Raw genomic sequence first — 21,208 nt, forward strand, 5'->3', positions numbered from 1 at the left:
ACATTGGAATACTAATTAAATTTTTATTCGCATTGGTTAATAAATTGATTTTAAATTAACTTAATATTATAAAGTTGATTTATAGAATGAAATTTATATCTATTTATATTATGAATTAATTTCATTATTAATTGATTATTCAACGTGAAACTTTAAATATTAGAATATGAAAGTGGTATAATTATGAATAACACTAATCAGATAAGGAGACAAACGCTACTTGGTCCTCCAGATGATTTTAGCATCTTTTGATTAATATTTACCATGATATTTTGTTTTCTTATATTTAAATTTGCATAATGAGGTTTCACGAGTGTTTTTGTGTGATATGATATGATATGATTAGGTAGATGAATAGAAGATTAAAGATTCCTCTCACTTTATGCAATTGGACTTACGAGGAGTCGAGAAATGGTTGAATTGTCAAAATAAGAATCGAAAAAGGTGTCATTGTTCCTTCAAAAAGTGAATCAAAACTTTTCAAAATCGTTTAATGTTCAATTTTTAGAAAAAACATTTCAGAATAAATTTAAAAGTACAATTAATCACATTTCAAGGTGTTATTGAATTAACAATATGGAATAATTAAAATTTTATTCTAGATTATAAACTTTGGAATTCTCATTTTGTAGTATAATTTTTTTTAAAATGCCTTCTTCAAAGTAGATAACCAAAAACGTCTTAATACCTGATAACAGTTTCCACAGTGTAAAGGCTTTAAAAAAATGAAAAAGGTTTTTTTAAAAACTTTCTTTTAATAATTTTTTAACAATAATTTATGTGATAGATTGTGATGAGTCTATTTTAAATATACTGACCAATGATACATAATCTATTATTAAAAAATTGTTAAAAAAATTTGTTAAGATATCATTGGTCCTAAAAAAATTAAGGTAATTTTGAACATTCATATGCAATGAAGGGGTGCACACAGAAAGTTTGGAGGTGCATAAAGGAAGCCGAAATTTGAACACATAAAGTCCATATCTATTTTAGGTTGTTTGGAGAGGCAAGAGCATGAAACTATTGAAATTAAAATATAGTTCTTAAAGTTATAAGTCGTCACTCAAATGAATTATGTTGCTAAATTGAATCTTTCTGAAATTTAATGAAGATCTGTTTAAATAATTTGAATGTAAAAAAAATTATATTTTTCAAAATTACGAGGACAACAAATTTTAAAGTAACTAAACCCGAATTTTGAAATCTTTCAGAAGTACCGAAAACATTCTATCCAAAAAGTTTTTTTTTATTTTTTTTATTTCTTTTTTACGACAAAGAAGATTGCAATATAACAATAAAAGATTATAGCAGAATAAACAAAATTGATGGCAGCGAACTACGCATACCAATACGGTAACTAGGTTCATAGGTTGTGTATAAATTGCAGCATACGATACGAGACTAAGTGCATTTTTTTATGGTATAAATCTGTAACTAAAAATCAAACACACTTTGAGAATTCTGATGACTTTTTTTCTGATAACTTTGCCGACCATTTCATAAAAAAGAAGAAGATATCCTTAGAGACAATTTGGTTGATGCTAATTAAGGACAACCACTTATCCATGAAAAATCCTACGAAAACCAACAAATTCGGCTGATAACTTCAAACTAATTTATCTTTGCATAGGTGCTAACATTTCGAATGGTATTATTGGTAAATGTTACAAAATTTATATAAAAAGTGTGAATTTGATTTCTTTTTTACATTTTTATATTTATAATTTTTTTAGACTTTTTATTTGTGTCCTTTATATATATATATATATATATATTGCGATGGAGTTGAGTATTATTAATTCATATATATATTGTTGTCTCAATTTTTATGGAAACATTATTTGTAGAGCATCTTCGATTTAATATCAGTTTTTCAATTATAAGTAGAGTTTTCTTTCGGGTTAAAGTTAATTGAGGTAATTTTTTGTAGGATTATTTTTTTGCTAATGTAAGACAGTATCATTTTTTCACATTATCACGGTAAAAGTTTTATTATTGAACAATATTATTGTTTTAGTCAATATTAAACTCTACTTTTTTTTATTCGATATTCATTGTTATTTTGAGGTAATGGCAGTTTAGATCATTTTTTTAAACAATGAATATAAAAAATCAACATTTTATCAACATATAGGACAAATATATTTCTCAATCAATATTAAATATATTATTCTCACACAATATTGGTGGTTGTATTTATTTAGTTAATATAATCAAAATTTTGATTGAGGTTCATAAGAACATTTTGCCTTTGATATAAATCAAGATTTTTCAACAGACTTCAACATCATGTTGTTGATCACGTTGTTATGAAAAATTTGATTAAAATGATGACAGTTTGAACAATATTGTGATTGTTATAAACTACAACAGTGTTATATATTATTATTAAACAAATAAATTATATAAAAAATAATTAAAATTTTGAATTAAATTATTACAGCGGTTTGATTCTTAATTGTTGTGATATCATGTAGTCCTAAATTCAAAGAATTTGGTTATGACAAGTCTATCACAACGTCATAACTTTCATCGAAATAGTCTATATCATTGTGTTATAATCGTCGTGAAAGTTAGTAATTTTTTTTGAATAACTTATTTGCAAGTTTTATCAAAAATCTGTTAAAAGTTTCAAAAAATATAGTCAATTCAAATAAATATAATAATATAGCATAATGAATCTTAAAGATAACTATTTAATCTTTAAACAAAGTTTTTAAACATAGACAACTACTAAACTAAATCTAACCATCAACTTCTAAATTCTTATCTAAAAAAAAAATACTTTGCCCATGTTTTCTTAACATAGAATAATGCCTCTGAATCCATTAACATTTCGTCATCAAAATTTTGCAAAAGTAAATTGAAGTTAAAATTAATACACAAGAAAATAAATTAAGATATATGTTTAAATGATATATCATATTACTTCATCCCAATCACTTTCATAACCAGCTTCCACAATGATTGTCATCCGTTGCATGACATAGTAGTCACACCCAAAACTACTAGTTTGTTTAGATAAATTATATGATAATACATAGTAAACAAATGATAATATTATAAATACCTTGAGGAATTGCCATATGACATATCACTCACTAAATATAATAATATTTAATGTGAAAAAAAATGACATTGTATGTTCAAGGTCAATGGGGTTTTATAGGTTTTTCTAAAAATAAAATTACATATCTACTATATTTTTCAAGTGGCCATGAGGCTTTTCTACAAGAAGAAAAACCATGCAATGGTATAACTTGCAATCGTCAATGATGACTGCATTAAAAAATAGTTAAAACATATTTAAAAAGCTAAAATGTAACTTACTTAATAAGGATAAACTTACTTAGCTATATATGGAGCAATGTAAATTCGTTTTTTTCTATCCACTATGACTTTGTTGATGTACATTTCTCCTGGTCATTATCTTTGACCTTATAACATGACAAACCATACTTGGGACAACTTTTTAACTTTGTAAACTCCTTTCTATATAAAATACAATCACTAAAGCATGAATGAATATTTTGATATTCCATACTAATCGGACAAAGTATTTTCTTTGCATCATAATTTTGATTAGGTAATGTATTACTTGTAGAAAACATTTCCTTCAACAACTAAAACAATTTTGTGAAACTTTTTTTACTCCATCCATTTAATGTCTTCAAATTCATCAACCTTAACATTGTTTGATAATCGTGTGAAGTTAGTTGAATTAAGATATAACAAAGTATTTGCATCGATAGACATATTTTCATACACAGCTTCAACAAAAGACTGTACTCAAACATCACCGATCATGTCCTGAAATCTATCGTCCATTGTCTAATCAACAGATTCATGTGTTTCAATTAATCTTAATTATGTATAATTTATAAATAAAAAACATTAATCAAATTAAAAAATAAAGAAAAGTCAACTTACTTGGAACGAAGAGTAGCACTAGGAAGAAAGCCAAGAGAAGAGAGAAAAGGGAGTGGTGCACCTAGAGTATTACGACGACACTAGGCTGGACAAAAGAGAGTGGGGGAGATAGTGGCGACGCTTTGGTGGTTTGAAGAGGAACGATGAGAGAGGTGGCCACTTTGTTGATTTCAAATGAACGACGAGATGAGCTTATGAGAGCATAAGAACGAGGAAGAATGATGGCTAAAGAAGTGACTGAAAGAGATGAAACAAAATGACGGAGAAGAAGAACAATGTGGAATAAACTTGCAATGAAATAGTCACTAGTACAGGACACGGAAATGGCACCGGTTAATTTCGTTTATAGGCACCGGTTCTGCAACCGAGGCATATAAAGACGAGGTAAAAAGGATAAATTTAATAACTCGGTTGCGAACCGAGTCAAAAAGAGATCGGTTTTTGCCTCGGTCTTTCTTTGAACCGAGACCGTATCTTAGAAAATTCAATAAAAAAAAAATTCAAAATACTACTGAACCTGCTGGGATTCATTACAGAGCACCAAAGTTCATTACAGAGATCAATTCAGATACATTACAGAGCATATAACAAAAGCCACTGGGATGAAAGAATTCATGTTGTTCATTACAGAGCATATAACAAATGGAAACAAAATCAGAAAATATAATCCAAAAATCATTACAAAGCATTAAAGTTCAGATACATCAGAAAATCAGAAAATAATAGTTCAAATATATTACAGAGCATATAACAAATGAAAAGAAAAATCAAAGAAACCAAGGATTCATACTTTTGAAACCCAGCCTCAAACCCCATTTCCCAGTTTCTGAAAATCGTCAATGGCAGGCGGCTCCCGATGGCAAGCGGGAAGCGGGAAGCGGGAAGTGGGAAGCGACTCCCGACGGCAAGCGGCGAGCGCGAAGCGGCGACCGACGGCAAGCGGCGAGCGCGAAGCGGCTCCTGACGGCAAGCGGCAAGCGACTCCACCACTGGCACGGGATCTGGATCTGGATCTGGATCTGGATCTGGCCACCGCTTGCTCTTCACTCGAGAGGCGATGCAGTAGCAGGCGAGGTGGAACGGCGGTGCTTGCAGGTTTGTGCGTGGTGGCCGGCGGTGCTTGCGACGCTGATGATGGGTTTGGTGGAGAGGAGAAATCAAAGGGAGGGAGGCAAAGATGAGAGCGAGAGCGCGAGATATGAGAGCAGAGTCTGAGAGGTTGCGAGAAGAAGAATAGTGAGAGTGAATAATAAAGTTTTGAACTTTAACCCTAATCGAGGCAAATATAGGCCTCGGTTATTTCCAACCCGGTGCAGTAAACTCTTTTCAAAAGCGGGTTTAAAAAGAACCGGTGCAGTATACTTTTTTCAAAAGCGGGTTTAAAAAGAACCGGTGCAGTATACTCTTTTTAAAAGCGGGTTTAAAAGAACCGAGACATATAATGTCTCTAAAATTACATTTCTGCCACCGCGTTTTTATATGTCTCGGGTTTTCAAAAACCGAGGCATAATACGCGATTTTAAAACCCTATTTTTTACTAGTGAGTGGACTTTGATGACGGGAAGGGGAGAGAAGAATGCACGCGAAAGTGAAAAGGTAAACATTTTTAATCCTCATTAGCTATATCACTACGGTTAAATAATCAAACTGCTGTTATTTTTTAGTTCGACTATAGTTTTTTTGTAAAACCATCGTGATATAAATTTTTAAAATTTTAATTTCACTATATGACCGCATTTTTGTTTTACTATGTTAGCTTAATAAACCTGGTAAATCAACTTTAAGGAATCTCTTGTACTAGTGTAATATTTTGTTCATCAATTCACTATCGCACTAAAAACAAACTCTTTGTGATCATTAACTTTATGTAATACTTTTTGCAGTCCTATAAATAGTGCCTTTGATGTTATTTTGTACATACTCTTTGTCAACGAGATAGGCCTACTTTTTTTTTTTACTTAAGTATAAGTGGAATAAGTGATCTATTTATTCTTTATGGCCATTTCCCATTTTCATGAAAAATATCTACTGGATTAATAACCTTTTAATATTTTCTCCGAAAATTTTGATGAATCTGAAATTGTAGTCATCTGTACTAGAATTTTGTTACTTTCGCAGTTCCAATCAGTCTCCTTAATATCCTATTTTGAAAACTTTCCTATTAGCATAAGGAAATTGTAATATCTCATGCATGACTAAATAGCTAACTTGGTTGCAAGGTTGCTATCATCTTATACGGTATGTGCGCCCATCAGTTTTTCCCCCATAAACTTAATTAGGCAATGTTTTATGATCTTATTTCTAACTAATTTGCCTCGAATAACTAAAATTTGTTCAATAATTATTTACGACAAAAAATAGAAAAAAAAAGACAATTTTTATGCAATAAGAATGTCCGAGGATGGACCAAAACCAAAGTGTCCAAATAAATACGCACTTGCAAGTAGTGCGTCGTGGGATATCATTTGAAGGTTTATCTACATCTATGGTTACTAACTATATAGTGAGCCATGATGACGACGTCAATCTTATACCTTATCAAGGAAGATCAATTTAAATACTAAAATTAATAAAGTTGAATTTCTTTACACTTTTAATTAATTAGAAAAAAGATAATGATATTGAATTTACAATATTATTACAAAAACCAATACATACGATAATTTATAATTTATTTCATCTCATTAAGTACATTATTCACTCATATTAACATTATCATCCTTAAATATTACTAAACTAATAAAAAAAAGAACAAAAGAATCCAAGTGGTTACTTTGCCTAGACGCTAATACTGTATGATATGTATGACCACATTCCCACAATACACTCATGAAAGTGTGAGTGCCCACTAAAAAAAAAGATTCTTTTTCCTTCAAAATTTGGCAGAGACCATTCATTCAGTCACCCACTTCACTTTCAATATGCTTCCAAAATCCAGAAAGCTTCACGAGCAAGTGAGGACAAATTACTAATCACCTATTGGGACCAGGGTTAGCGAAACCTACATATCAATTAATAGCTGTTTACACTCATTTTTTCATCATATGAATCTTAAATGCGTCAACCAAAAAGACAAAATTCTCTAGCTAGAACATCGTTTTCGTGTCTATTAATTTTTGAAATTTCATTTTGCAATTTTTCGTTTTCCGATGAAAAACAAATGGCTAGACAGACTTGGGTCTGTGCCTCGTTGTTGTCTCTTGTCCTTTTACTCTTCTCCTTATCTTAATTTTTTTCCGTCACAAACTACATACTGTTTTACTACATTTAGCTATTCATTATAAAAGTAAAATAATATGAAACACTTCATTAATTAATAATCATAATTTTTCTAGTTTTTATATCCTTTTAAATTTTACAGACTCTAAGAATAAAGTAGTTGGTCTTTTTTTGATGCATGTCTTTACTTTCCACAATCTTTATTAAAATGAGGAAGAAACCAAAACGTTGTAAATGATGTAATACAACACGTTTAGCAGTGCTTATAATCTGAAAAACAGAAAATGATAATAATTTTTTTTCTGCAGATTTGCACTATGAGTAGATCCTTAAACTGTGGATCATTGCTTAATTCATCAATCTCTTCAAGCAGCTTTTCCATATAACTACAGTTTCTATTTTTGTAGCTAACACTTTCTCAGTTAACGTTTCTTTATCTGGTGTACCAACACAATTGGAACGATATATGAAGAAAGATAACATGACAGCATTATTTTATATTTTTATTAGTACGAAAATGAAGTTAGGGCATAATTTCTTACAATCATAAAATATAAATATCTCGTTCTGGGTTGACTTATAAAGCTATAAAAGTCAACAAGTCTATAATTTGAGTGTTATTAGGTTTCATTTCCTTTACGGTCGAGTTTTATAAATAAATACAATTGAGGAAAAAGAAAGATTGCAGCCACTCAGATACTGGATCTATTAGTTATATGTTTTTATCAAATATGTTTAGATTATTATAAAAGAAAAACATTGGATTGAATGTTTAAAACTTTAATTGTTAATAACGTTTATTTTATTAAGTGCTCTAACGTAAAATATTTAATGATTTCATTGTCTTTTATTGATTTTATTTTTTTCTAGCTCTATAAATAAAGAGTTCTTTCTCTATTCCAAAACACATCCCAAGTCAGTCTTCTCTTCTTCTCCTTTCTTCTTTTCCTCTTCTAAAATTATTCTGGGTTTATTTTATCCTTGCTAGTTCTGAGATCCTCAGAGATATTCTGGGAAGTTAGTGAATCTACACGCCTCAGAAAATATTGTTCGTGATTATGTCAACTTTTATACAACAATATTAAGGACTTGTGACTGACATCAACGACTCAATCCCAGAGGATCAAAACTTTGTTTTCAGAACTCAGTATTTGCGAAACCCATAACTTTCGGAGGCTGCCAAGGTGCTTGCAGCAATGATGGTTTCTGATCGCATTTGTAAGGACCGCGGATGAGGACGAAGAAGATGAGGTACTTGAGTAAATTTTCGTATACTTTACCTACAAAGAGAAAAGGACAACCATGTATTTTTTCGTTTACCAATCTTAAATATTTTAAAACTGTGGAGTATAGGTAATTTTACTTAATCACTCGAAAAAAATATATTTTGGATTTTCACCTAATGATATTGATAGTATTCTAAATTTGAAAATAGTGATTGTGCCATTATATATTTGTATGTGGATGACATGTTAAATTTTGGTACATGCAATGAGATTGTCGCTAGAACTAAATTGTTTCTAGGATCAAACTTTGACATGAAAGACATGAGTGAAGCCAATGTGATTTTAGGTATTAGAATCATAAGGATGAGAGATAGTATATTACTATCACAAGAACAATACGTTGAGAAATTTCTTAAGAAGTTTGAGTTTTATGACCTAAAACCAGTGAGTATCCCTTATGATGCTAAATTTAAATTAATGAAAAATAGAGGAGAATCATTATCTCAGCCTCAGTATGCCCAGATAATTGGGATCTTACTGCACTTGATGAGCTTTTCTAGACCTGATATTGGTTATGCAGTAGGTAGACTGAGTAGGTACACTCAATGTCCAAATCAAGAACAATGGGATGCACTTTCCAGGCTTATGAGATACTTAAGAGCTTCAATGGATTATGCCATTGAATATAGTGGATTTCCCGTTGTACTAGAAGGGTACTGTGATGCTAACCGGATCTCTGATTCAGATGAGACAAAATCTACTAGTGGTTATATATTCACACTTAGGGGCGGTGTGATTACATGGAGATCAGCCAAACAAACAATTATTGCAAGATTAACAATGGAATCTGAGTTTGTCGCTCTTAAGATGGCTAATAGTGAGGCTGAGTGGTTGAAAAACTTCTTAGCAAACATTCCACTAGGAATGAAACCAACCCATCGGTGTCAATACACTGTGATTGCCAATCGATAATAGCTATAAAAACAAAAATTACAATGGAAAGAATAGACATATTCAATTGAGACAATTTTGTGAAGCAGCTGCTAAAGAGTAGAACTATTTCCATTGACTATGTGAAGTCAGAACGGAATCTAGCAGATCCTCTGACAAAACCCTTGGGAAGAAATATGATATTAGAAACATTAAGGGGAATGGGACTTAAGCCACTGGCAAACAAACAAGTGATGACAACCCAACCTTTGTGATTGGAGATCCCATGAATAAGGTTCATATGGGTAAAAACAAGTCACTTGTTAGCTCTGATAGCACTAAATTGATTTTAATCAATTATGTCCATTCCTATGGTGTGTGTGAAAGTGCTAGAGACTGCATTATTGAGAGACTAAACTTTGTTATTAAATTATACGTGGTGAAAGAATTTTAGCTTAAACAAAGTTTTTAATGATTTTCATATCCCTTATGGGTGGTGTATGATTTGCAACATACACTTGATGAAATCACCTATATGAGTGTCGAGTGGGACCGCTTGCATGAGATCTTGGCATGATCTCTAGAGCACTCATGAATACCGGGCACGCACATGGCCTAGTAAGCGCAACACAACGATAACAGAAAGGATTGTGGGGGTGTATTGTGATTTATAAACCTCTAAACACACATCAAGTGTCTTTGATTCATATAGCTTGTTATATCAACTACATTGTGTGTTAAGTATTTCAATCTAAGACTGGTTCATATAGCTTGCTATACCAGGTCTGATGCATTACATCCTATGAGACCCATAAAAGTTTCTTATCTGTGTTTTAGTATTTGAACTATTTGAGTCAAAAACCTTTTATTTCAACTTTCTTTTACAATAAGTGGGGGATTGTTTAGATTATTGCAAAATAAAAACGTTGGATTGCAACGTTCAAAACTTTAATTGCCAATAACATTTAAATTCGTTTTATTAAGTGCTCCAACGGTAAAATGACTTTTATTTTCTTTTATTGATTGTATTCTTTCCTAGCTCTATAAATAGAGAGCTCTTTCTCCATTCCAAAACACATCCCAAATCAATCTTCTCTCCTTCTCCTTTCTTCTTTTCTTCTTCTAAAATTATTCTGGGTTTATTTTATACTCTTTTTTATATATCCTTTCTAGTTCTGAGATCCTCATAGATATTCTGGGAAGTTCCTATTGTATTCTGGAGGATTCGCGTAATACACCGCGGATAAGTCCTTAAGGACAATGAATCTACACGCCTCAGGAAATATTGTTCTTGATTATGTAAGCTTTTATACAACAATTTATGTATTTATACTAGGAAAGATTGCAGCGACCTCCTCACTGTAATTTCCAGACAACATAATTTGCTTCTTGTAATTTTCAGAAAAATTCCACCTATAATTGTGGTGATAGCGTAAAAGAGAGGGTAAAGACTACAAACAAAACTAACATGTTTTTCCAATTAAATTATACAGTTATCAATTAATTAGGATAGTCAATCGTGGCATATGGCACGTTAAATGAAGATCGATCCATGCAACCATTTCATTAATTTTTATAAACGTATTGAAGGGGATAGTATATATTAATGACAGTATCGATATACATGTGCCTCATAGTTGAACCCATCATCCACGTATGAACAAATCAAAATGAAACTGACAAAATCGCTTTCTAGTTTCTAATATCAGGCTGGATTCATAGACAAATTTGTACAGCCTGGTCATTGAATTATAAATATAATACCTAATATAGGTTTTTATTTTGAGTTTAATTTGCAAATAAAACTTTGAATTATTATATCAGGCTGAAAATTTGTAATTATTATTGAATTAATGATCAGTTGCAGACAAAGGTGTCCAAAATCATCCACAGCACGGGCGTACATTGCTCCTCAATCATGGGGCAATGGGGTCTCTTAAAAGATACCTTTGGGATAGAAAACTTTTAAGATGATCATACTTTAGACACATTCTATAAATACTTTTTATTAATTATTTATCTTTCTTTTATAAGGTGTAAATAAATATCTTAAAAGTGCCCAAAATTCATTTTCCAACTTTGAGAGTGAAGAATATCTTATGGTGGCTAGTTAAGGAATACCACATCTATAGCTAGCTACATTCTCTATTTAAAGAGAAACATTGCTCTGTAGTCATTCACATTAACCCAATCATGGCTACCCATATTTGTCTCTCTCTTTGCTTCTTCTACACAACCCTCCACCTTGTTTCAACGTTGGCTCAGTCTGACAATTATATCATTCACATGGATATATCAGCCATGCCCAAAGCATTCTCCACCCAGCACACTTGGTATCAATCCACTCTTTCTTCAGCGTTGAAAAGTTCCAAACCCACCAGTAATAATCTTAAATCTATTATTTCTACCAAGCTGCTTTACACCTACACCAATGTCATCAATGGTTTCAGTGCAAACCTTTCACCTAAAGAGCTTGAAGCTCTGAAAACCTCCCCCGGTTATGTTTCTTTCTTGCGAGATTTACCAGCCAAGCGTGACACAACACACTCACCGTCCTTCCTTGGCTTAAACCCCAATGAAGGGGCGTGGCCAGCGGCACAGTTTGGCAAGGATGTCATAGTTGGTTTGGTGGACACTGGAATTTGGCCAGAAAGTGAAAGCTTCAGAGACGATGGAATGGGTGGGGTTCCTTCACGATGGAAAGGGCAATGTGAAAGTACCATCAAATGCAACAAGAAGCTCATTGGAGCAAGGTTCTTTAACAAAGGGTTGTTGGCAAAGAACCCCAACATCACCATAGGTGCGAACTCAACACGTGACACTGAGGGTCATGGAACTCATACATCAAGCACTGCAGCTGGGAGCGTAGTCGAAGGTGCATCGTACTTTGGGTATGCTTCTGGAACAGCCACGGGAATGGCTTCACGTGCGAGAGTGGCCATGTACAAAGCCCTGTGGGAAGATGGAGCTTACATGTCTGATATAATAGCCGCAATTGATAGTGCGATATCTGATGGGGTAGATGTTCTTTCTTTGTCATTTGGCTTTGATGATATACCTTTGTACGAGGACCCTGTTGCTATAGCCACGTTTGCAGCAATGCAGAAAAACATTTTTGTGTCGACGTCAGCAGGGAACGAAGGGCCTTCCCTTGGAAGACTTCACAACGGAATACCATGGGTCATAACTGTGGCTGCCGGAACATTGGACCGTGAATTTCACGGGGCTCTTACTCTTGGCAATGGAGTCCAACTAACTGGCATGTCTCTCTATCATGGAAACTTCTCCTCTAGCCATGTTCCAATTGTTTTCATGGGGTTGTGCGACAGAGTGAAGGAACTGGCCAAAGTGAGGACCAAGATTGTGGTGTGTGAAGACAATGGAACAATCATTGATCTTCAAGTGTCTAACATTTTTGAAGCAAATGTTGTCGCGGCAGTGTTCATAACAAACAGTTCCGATAGTTCGTTTTTCTTAGATAATAGCTTTGCAACAATTGTTATTTCCACAGCAGATGGGGAAATTGTCAAAGCTTACATCAAGAGCAATAACTCTAGTGCGAAAGCAGGCATGTCTTTTGAGATGACAGTTTTGGGTACTAAACCAGCACCGAGTGTGGATAGTTACAGTTCCCGAGGACCTTCAAGTAGTTGTCCATTTGTGTTGAAACCGGACATCACTGCTCCTGGTACATCAATCTTAGCTGCATGGCCTCAAAATCTTCCGGTGGAAGTGTTTGGGTCGCAAAGTATTTTCAGTAACTTCAATTTGTTAAGTGGCACATCCATGGCATGCCCTCATGTTGCTGGTGTCGCAGCATTGTTAAGAGGAGCACACCCCGAATGGAGTGTTGCATCCATTAGGTCAGCCATCATGACAACATCAGACATGGTTGATAACACCTTAGGGCCCATCAAAGACATTGGCAACGACAACAAACGAGCCTCTCCTTTAGCATCTGGTTCTGGTCACATCAACCCTAATAAAGCCCTTAACCCTGGCCTTGTTTACGATGCTGGAGTTCAAGATTATGTTAATCTGCTCTGCGCTCTTGGCTTCACCCAAAGAAACATCACCGTCATCACAAGAACCTCTTCCAATGATTGTTCCAAAGCTTCCTTGGACCTCAACTACCCTTCTTTTATTGCTTTCTTCAACAGCAACAATTCAAGTACAGCACAAGAATTTCAGAGAACAGTGACCCATGTAGGGGAGGGACCTGCAAGCTATGCTGCCAGCTTTATACCCGTGGAAGGGTACGAAGTCAGTGTGATCCCTGAATTGTTAGTGTTCAAGGAGAAGTACGAGAAGTTGAACTACACGTTGAGAATTGAAGGTCCACGAAAGAAGAAAGAGAAAAAAGTTGCTTTTGGGTATCTCATTTGGACGGACATCCAACATGTGGTTAGGAGTCCCATTGTGGTCACCACTCTCAAATTCGACTTCTAACATTATATATATGTATCTATGCTCGTACATGAATCAAGTGAAAAATCTATATTAACTAAAGAAATTTTCTACAGAAAATTATCATAAAATTATCATCATTTCTCACTTGACTAATATGATTTTCTATGACTTGCCAAATAAGATCAATTCTTTTATACTCCAAAATTTCCTATCTTTATATATATATATATATATATATATATATATATATATATATATATATATATATATATATATATATATATTCTTTTTCCTTATCATACCATTTGTAATACTTATTTTATTCACTATATTTATCTTCTACTTATTAAGGAGAAATCTCAAATTGTTCCTTATTAGTCTCATTTAATATGTAAATGTTTGGTTTTCTTGTCCTTGCATATATTTACTTTCTCTGACCTCTCCGTCTATTGTATGCATTCTCTCAATCTAATCCATCGATTTCTGTTTTCCACCCTTGTCCTAAATTTTCTTATTTTGTCACATAGTCTACTAAGTTGAAGGCTTGCAGATGAAAACAAAGAGGAAAACATAGTTAAAATCAGGAAGACGTTGAAGGTTGAAGGTTAGAGAACAATAACGTTAGAGTACGTCATTTGTTTTTCATAGAAAATTCTTGATTTCTTTACTTGTGGACATATTTTCTTGTGTTGAAAAATTAGAAGTAACCCATCTAATTGTCCATTGTATGGAATGTGGTTTTCGTCAATCTAATTTGAGTTTTCTATTTCCCACATTGCCCTCAATTTTCTTATTTTGCAATATATTTTACTTCGTAAAGGCCTAAGACTTAACGAACAGGAAAACATAGTTGAAATTGGTTGAAGGGTTCAAGGATGAAGGTTTGACAACAACAAAATTGGAGAATAAGTCATTTGTTTTTCCTGAAGCTTTGATTTTTTACTTTATGGACATATTTTCTTCTGTTTAAGGTTTAAACTCTTGTTAAAGAAGTTCAACAAGACGTGGACAATATTTGTGAACGTCAGCAATAATATTTTTGGACTACAATCTAAAGGAAGAAGTAAAATTTTAAGGATTATGGTTTGTTGAGATTTTATTAACAATTTTTAAAAAAAATCTGGATTACCCTAAAAATTTAGGGATATAACACTTGGTTAAGGATCATGGTTTATTTTGTTATAAATATATATCATAATTTTATTTAATTTCGTGAATTAGTGACTAAAGCATAATTAAGATTTCAAATCCTTAAATATAGTTAACCCATGTATTAACTATATTTTGCATTCTTTTAAAATTGAATGATTTGAAGTATTTTAATGTAGGTTTATTTTGTTTTAAAAGTATCTAAGTATGAATGAGTTTTATTATTTTAAAAAACAAAATCTTTTTTATAAACTACTTTCCTAGAGTTCTTTTGTTAAAAAATGGATTTTAAGTCTAATTCAACCTCACAAAATCGGCTTATAAAGAGAGGTTTGCACCTACTTATATACTCTAAATTGATCTTATCTCTAGTCGATATGAGACTTCCAACACCCCTCTTCTATATATATATATGATAAGTGTGAAAAAGAGTCGTTTTTATACTTATAAATGAGCTCAATCTTGTAATTATTCATGTTTTTCCTCATTGAAAAGTTGTAATAGGTAGTAGATTGTTATGTAAAATATTGTACAGGAAATGGTGTATTATTTAGACTCTGTCAGTCAATTTTCGCAAAGCGAAAGCCAAAATTCGCACTGCCAGAAGAAGAAAATTCGCATAATGCACCAGTTCCTGTGCGCTGAGCGAATAACATCAATTAAAATGCAGCAGTTAAGAAAATTCGCATAGCGCACCAGTACATGTGCGCTGAGTGAATTAATGAATTTAAGTAGCTTTAAAAGACGTGACAGAGCGACAGAAACATCGTCTTCTGAAAGAAGTTCCGGACAAAAGAAAGGAAAACATCTCAGGAACTTCCGGAGACTACTTCAAGGCATCAAGACACCATTGTTGCAAGGGATTGCTTCAAATGTGTACGTTTTAGATGACTAGGAGTAGTTAAATTTCTCTTTCGTTGAGATTGGATGTAATGAACTTACTGTAATTTTCCTGTTCAATATATCGTTGTTCGTTCATATGCTCTTTCTTGAATCTATTATCATTTTATGAAAATATAATGTTATTTGAACGTCTTTGATTATTGGAAAGTAACTTTTCTCATGTATCTCCTAATTTGCATATTCCATCATTTGACAGAATTGTAAAAGTTCCGTTTTCAGATCCAATTTCTTTTGGATTATAATTAGATTTTTAAAGTGTTTCTAAATTAGAAGTAACGGAGAGATGATTAACCCAATTTCTTTTAGAGGAAGATACAGAAAAGGTTGAAAAGCAATAGAGAGATGATTAACCCAGATTGAGAAATTTAGAGAATAAGTTTATGATAAGTTCAATTAAAGCAATTTGGAGTAGCTAAAAACTGCACCAAAAACTGATATAATAAGACAAATATTACAATTAAATGCTCCATGCTGAAATACACAATGCATTTAAAATCAAAGCTGCAATGTCTACTTTCTACTTCAAAACTAAGTTCAAAAGTAAGTTCAAAACCAAGTTCATATTAGAATTTACAGGTTTATAATGATATAACAGAGCATCTAATAAAAACTTCCAGTTAAACGATGCAACACGGTCCAATTTAGGGGCAAAAACATACGCTCTCACACACACAAATTAGTCACCAAAATTGGTGCAGTTGATAATAAAAGAATTCGAATTTCGGTAAAGATATGATCTTGCTGGATCCAAGAACCACCCAGTTCATGTAAACTTCCTTTTTATAAACAAAATAAAAGAAAAAAAGATCTACATTTTACCTTGGTTACAGGATTCTAAAAAACAACCTCAAAACACGAACCAAAAAAAGAAAAAGTAAAACAGTTCCAAAACACTCCGTAAAGTTTTGAACAGTACTAAGCAATCAACCAGGAACAATAAACATGCTGGGAATTAACAAAAGAAAAAAGACAAATGCCTGGACCTTTTTCCTTGGAGTAAAAGCGAACCCTAAAATTTAAAACTTTAATTTGGTAAGAGAGAAAAAATGAGTTACCTGTAGCAAATGGTGTTGAGGAGTGGTTGTTGAATGAGAGGACGATGAATCGTAAATAGGCTGCGATAACTCAATCTGCTGAATAGCATCAAAGAGGAAGAAATTGGAAGAGGTCTATGGAGGAATTGTGCCGGTGGTGATGAGGTTGTCGGCGGGATCCAAAGGGAAGACGACAAAGAAAAAGAGAAGTGCAAAGAGGAGAAGAAGAAGAAGCAGTGGAGTGAAAATCACGCACCGAATTTTTTCATCTGGGCCAATGGAGATAACCCAGCCCTACTCCTGTCCTAACCCACTTCATGGGGCTCCAGGGGTCAGGGGCTCCTGTCTTAACACCGAACACATTCCCAATTTGCAAAATAGGAGAAGGACAACTTACCAGTGGCCGAAAACGATGGCGGAATAGACGACCAACCACAATGGTCGGTAAGAGGCTCTCTGATAGGTGACGAGAACTGAACAAATGAAGCAGACGACACAAGGGAGCCCTGTGAAGGAAGAAAGGTGCTCAATAGGGATACAGAGAAAAACGCTCACAAAGGAATGTTTCATTCGAAGAGGGAAACTAAACCTCAAAAATGTTTAATCCAATTTCGTGAGCCCTTTACCGGCGGCCCACATCCTTCGGAAGATCCTTCGATAAAAAAAGATTACCGATGGCCTATAGGCCTTCGGTAAATACCCGCCGGTAATTTTAACATTTCTTGTAGTGTTTGAATCCAAGAAAAACCATGATTCTTTTTCTAGCCAAGCCAAGCCTTAACCTGAAAAGACCTTTGGACTTAACCAATAGTGTGTGAAGTGTGTGAATCAAATGAAATGCAAAAGCTGATGAAGTTCTATGTCAATTCTACTGTCATGTGAGGACAAACACTTGAGTGTGAGTAATGATAAATGCCGATCTGGTTGTTCATATTCTATGCACAGATGATTTTGTGAGTGATGCACCATGTCATACTTGTTTGAAATCTTTGGGAATGCATGTGATTATTCTGATGTGCAGAGCCATTTTATCAAAATGTCAAATGTCTGTTGTGATGTTCATTTTCTTATGTGATTTCATGAGGGCATGAAATAGTTCAAGTTTGGGGGAGTTGATAAGTGTGAAAAAGAGTTGGTTTTATACTTATAAATGAGCTCAATCTTGTAATTATTCATGTTGTTCCTCATTGAAAAGTTGTAATAGGTAGTAGATTGTTATGTAAAATATTGTACAGGAAATGGTGTATTATTTAGACTCTGTCAGCCAATTTTCGCAAAGCGAAAGCCAAAATTCGCACTGCCAGAAGAAGAAAATTCGCATAGTGCACCAATACCTGTGCGCTGAGCGAATAATATCAGTTAAAATGCAACCGTTAAGAAAATTCGCATAGTGCACCAATACATGTGCGCTGAGCGAATTAATGAATTTAAGTGACTTTAAAAGACGTGACAGAGCGACAGAAATATCGTCTTCTGAAAGAAGTTCCGGACAAAAGAAAGGAAAACATCTCAGGAACTTCCGGAGACTACTTCAAGGCATCAAGACACCATTGTTGCAAGGCATTGCTTCAAATGTGTACGTTTTAGATGACTAGGAGTAGTTAAATTTCTCTTTCGTTGGGATTGGATGTAATGAACTCACTATAATTTTTCTGCTCAATATATCGTTGTTCGTTCATATGCTCTTTCTTGAATTTATTATCATTGTATGAAAATATAATGTTATTTGAATGTCTTTGATTATTGGAAAGTAACTTTTAACAGGAACGAACGTAGATAGAGCACTTAAGTGATTTGGGATCTAGGGATAGACTCAATAATTTGATCATTCTTACATCGGACTTAATGCAAATTGTATATTAAATTGACTAAAGGATTATCATTTTAATATATTAATTAGCTAGCCTTGACTTCAAACTAAAGTCTTCCTTATATCACTTCACATAATCTTATATTCTTTTTGAACTACTACATAACTGACTCGATCACACACATCTCTGATCTACTATCAAACGTTGACACTCTTAATTTACCCTTATTCACAACTACTCTGATAACATAATTAACGTTTATATAAGACTTAAATGCTTATTTCGTCCCCATGTTAAGAGGTGAATTTATGTTTAGTACCCGGTTTTAAAAATGAATCTATTGAGTCTCAAAGTTGTAAAAATTGTATAAATAAAGTCTTTTCCGTTAAATTAGCATAAATAGAGTTAAGTCTATGGTGATCTGTCTGCAATTTTTTCTCTTTCTTCTACTGTTGCTGCATCTTTTTTTCTCTCGCTTTTTCTATCCTCAATCAAGATTTTTTTTTATTCTCCTTCGTATCTCTATCACCCATCAGATCTCACAACAATAAATAACAAAGTAGCAAAAACAAACCACGGACTAGTGAAGGAAACACATAGAGTGTAGAAGGGTGAAGAACCGCATCGCGAGAAAAAACCCTTATTTCTTTAAATGAGGTCGGTACTGTCGACGTCGCATAAGAGTGGCACATTCTCTCCGGAGACGGCAGAGTATCTGATCGGAACTTTAGTTGATAACCGACCTTTCCCTCTCTCGTCAGAGTTCTGGCAGAGATTGTTGGAGCTTCCTCTTAATGTCCAATGGTCGGCTCAACGTGTTCTCAAGCTGCAGGAACTACAGACATGATATCAATGAATTTCTCATCAAAATTATACAAAATATGTATTTAAATATTGGGTAACGTGTTATGGATTAAACAATGAGACCAACTAAGAGAGATGGTATAATGCATTTGTAAAATGCCAATCAATCAGAAATTGCCTTGAATAGCAATATCATTGGCTTTTACAATAATTATCATAAAAGTCATTTCCAAAATTGTATTAGTTAACAATGTAAAACCTTAAACCATTATTCTCCCTCTGTTGCATAACCAAACCCATTCAATCACTAAAACGAATTCAACACTCTCGACTACACAAACCTTAATATATCAAAACGGTCTCTTCCGCGATTGAGACACGCCATGTGATTGCTCTTGAAATCCTTGGTGAAATCAAATCCTTTAGCAACCACAGGCGGATTGAACCCTGAGTCGAGGACCATTTTATCCTCGTCCATCCTTCTGTGGTCGAAGTAATTCTGGTGCGCGAGCATTTCCATCAACTGGATCCACACGAGCCATGGGTTCACCAGCTCCACTACCTTCTTCGGCGGCGGCTACAGGGGGGTTTCATCGTCAAGGGAGAGTGGCGGCTCAAGTTGGTTGTCGTTTTGAGGGGGAGCGTCCTTGGATTGGGGTTAGGCTCGAATGCGTTGAAACGTTTCGTGCTTCTAAGAACACTCTTTCTCCCAAATGTCTTCCATTAACTCTTATAAGTTATTTCCCAAACTTTTACAAAAAATTTGACATATAACACCTTTTTTAATTGTATTAATGCAAAATTAAATTACTTTAATTTTTCAAAAATAAAAATCCTAACAGACCTTTGTAAATAATTTCACCAAACGAACCACTGTACGATTAAATCAATAATAAATAAATAATTAAATTTATGTCTTAAATGGAACAAGACAAATAATAAATAAAGTAGAGTACTCGTTAAAATAAACGTCAGCACTAGATAAAATCATTAATATTATTTCTTACTGTTATATAATTGACAACCCGTTTAGTTTTGGTATTTATCTTAATTTATTTAATTTTTATTTAAAATCTACTACTAAATTAAAAGTAAAACATAAATACAATATTTGACTACTCATTAAAACATATAGATGCCCTAAAAAGAAAACTTAAAATTATATAAATAATTCTACTTATCTCTATATCACCTTAAAATTACAGTTAAAATAACTTGAAAATGAATTTAAAACAGTTTTAATTAGATAAGCAATTCAACAGATTATGTGAGTATTATTGATATGGATAATATTTAATTTTTTAAATTAGGTATGAAAATAAGATGATATATTCACATTCATCATTTTTTCTCTTAATAATTATGTAAATCTTAATATTTATTTATTTTTCATACATTTTTTATTTAAAATTACTACATTACTTTTAATTTATTATGTAATTTAAAAAATTTATGTTAACATTCTTTTATCTTAATTTCGTAACTTTTTTATGAGACATATGTGATATTTTTTATAATTACTCCATTTTTATCTAATGATTTTTTATACTTTTATTTTATATTTATATAATTATAATGCCTATTTTAAGTTCAGATTCTCTATTAGATTTTTATATATGTCTTCTATTGAATATTAAAAATGGTTGGTAAATTAATTTTCTTAAATATATTTTTAAATATCAAAATCAATCTCCAACAGCGTATTTTAAAGATATAAAAGAGAAACAATAAAGAAAAAAAATTCAACATTAAAGATTCCAAATTATTTTTTGTTGTGATTTCTGTCGTT

At 32.9% G+C, this 21,208-nt stretch overlaps 1 pseudogene; it reads left to right on the top strand.

Moving 5' to 3' along the window:
• The first annotated feature begins 11,486 nt into the window (after nucleotides 1-11,486).
• On the top strand, nucleotides 11,487-13,871 carry LOC148196423 (subtilisin-like protease SBT3 pseudogene; annotated as a pseudogene).
• Nucleotides 13,872-21,208: the final 7,337 nt, after the last annotated feature.

Source organism: Vigna umbellata, chromosome 7, assembly GCF_029865625.1.
Source record: "Vigna umbellata cultivar VRB3 chromosome 7, Vumbellata_1.0, whole genome shotgun sequence".
Lineage (NCBI taxonomy): Eukaryota > Viridiplantae > Streptophyta > Magnoliopsida > Fabales > Fabaceae > Vigna > Vigna umbellata.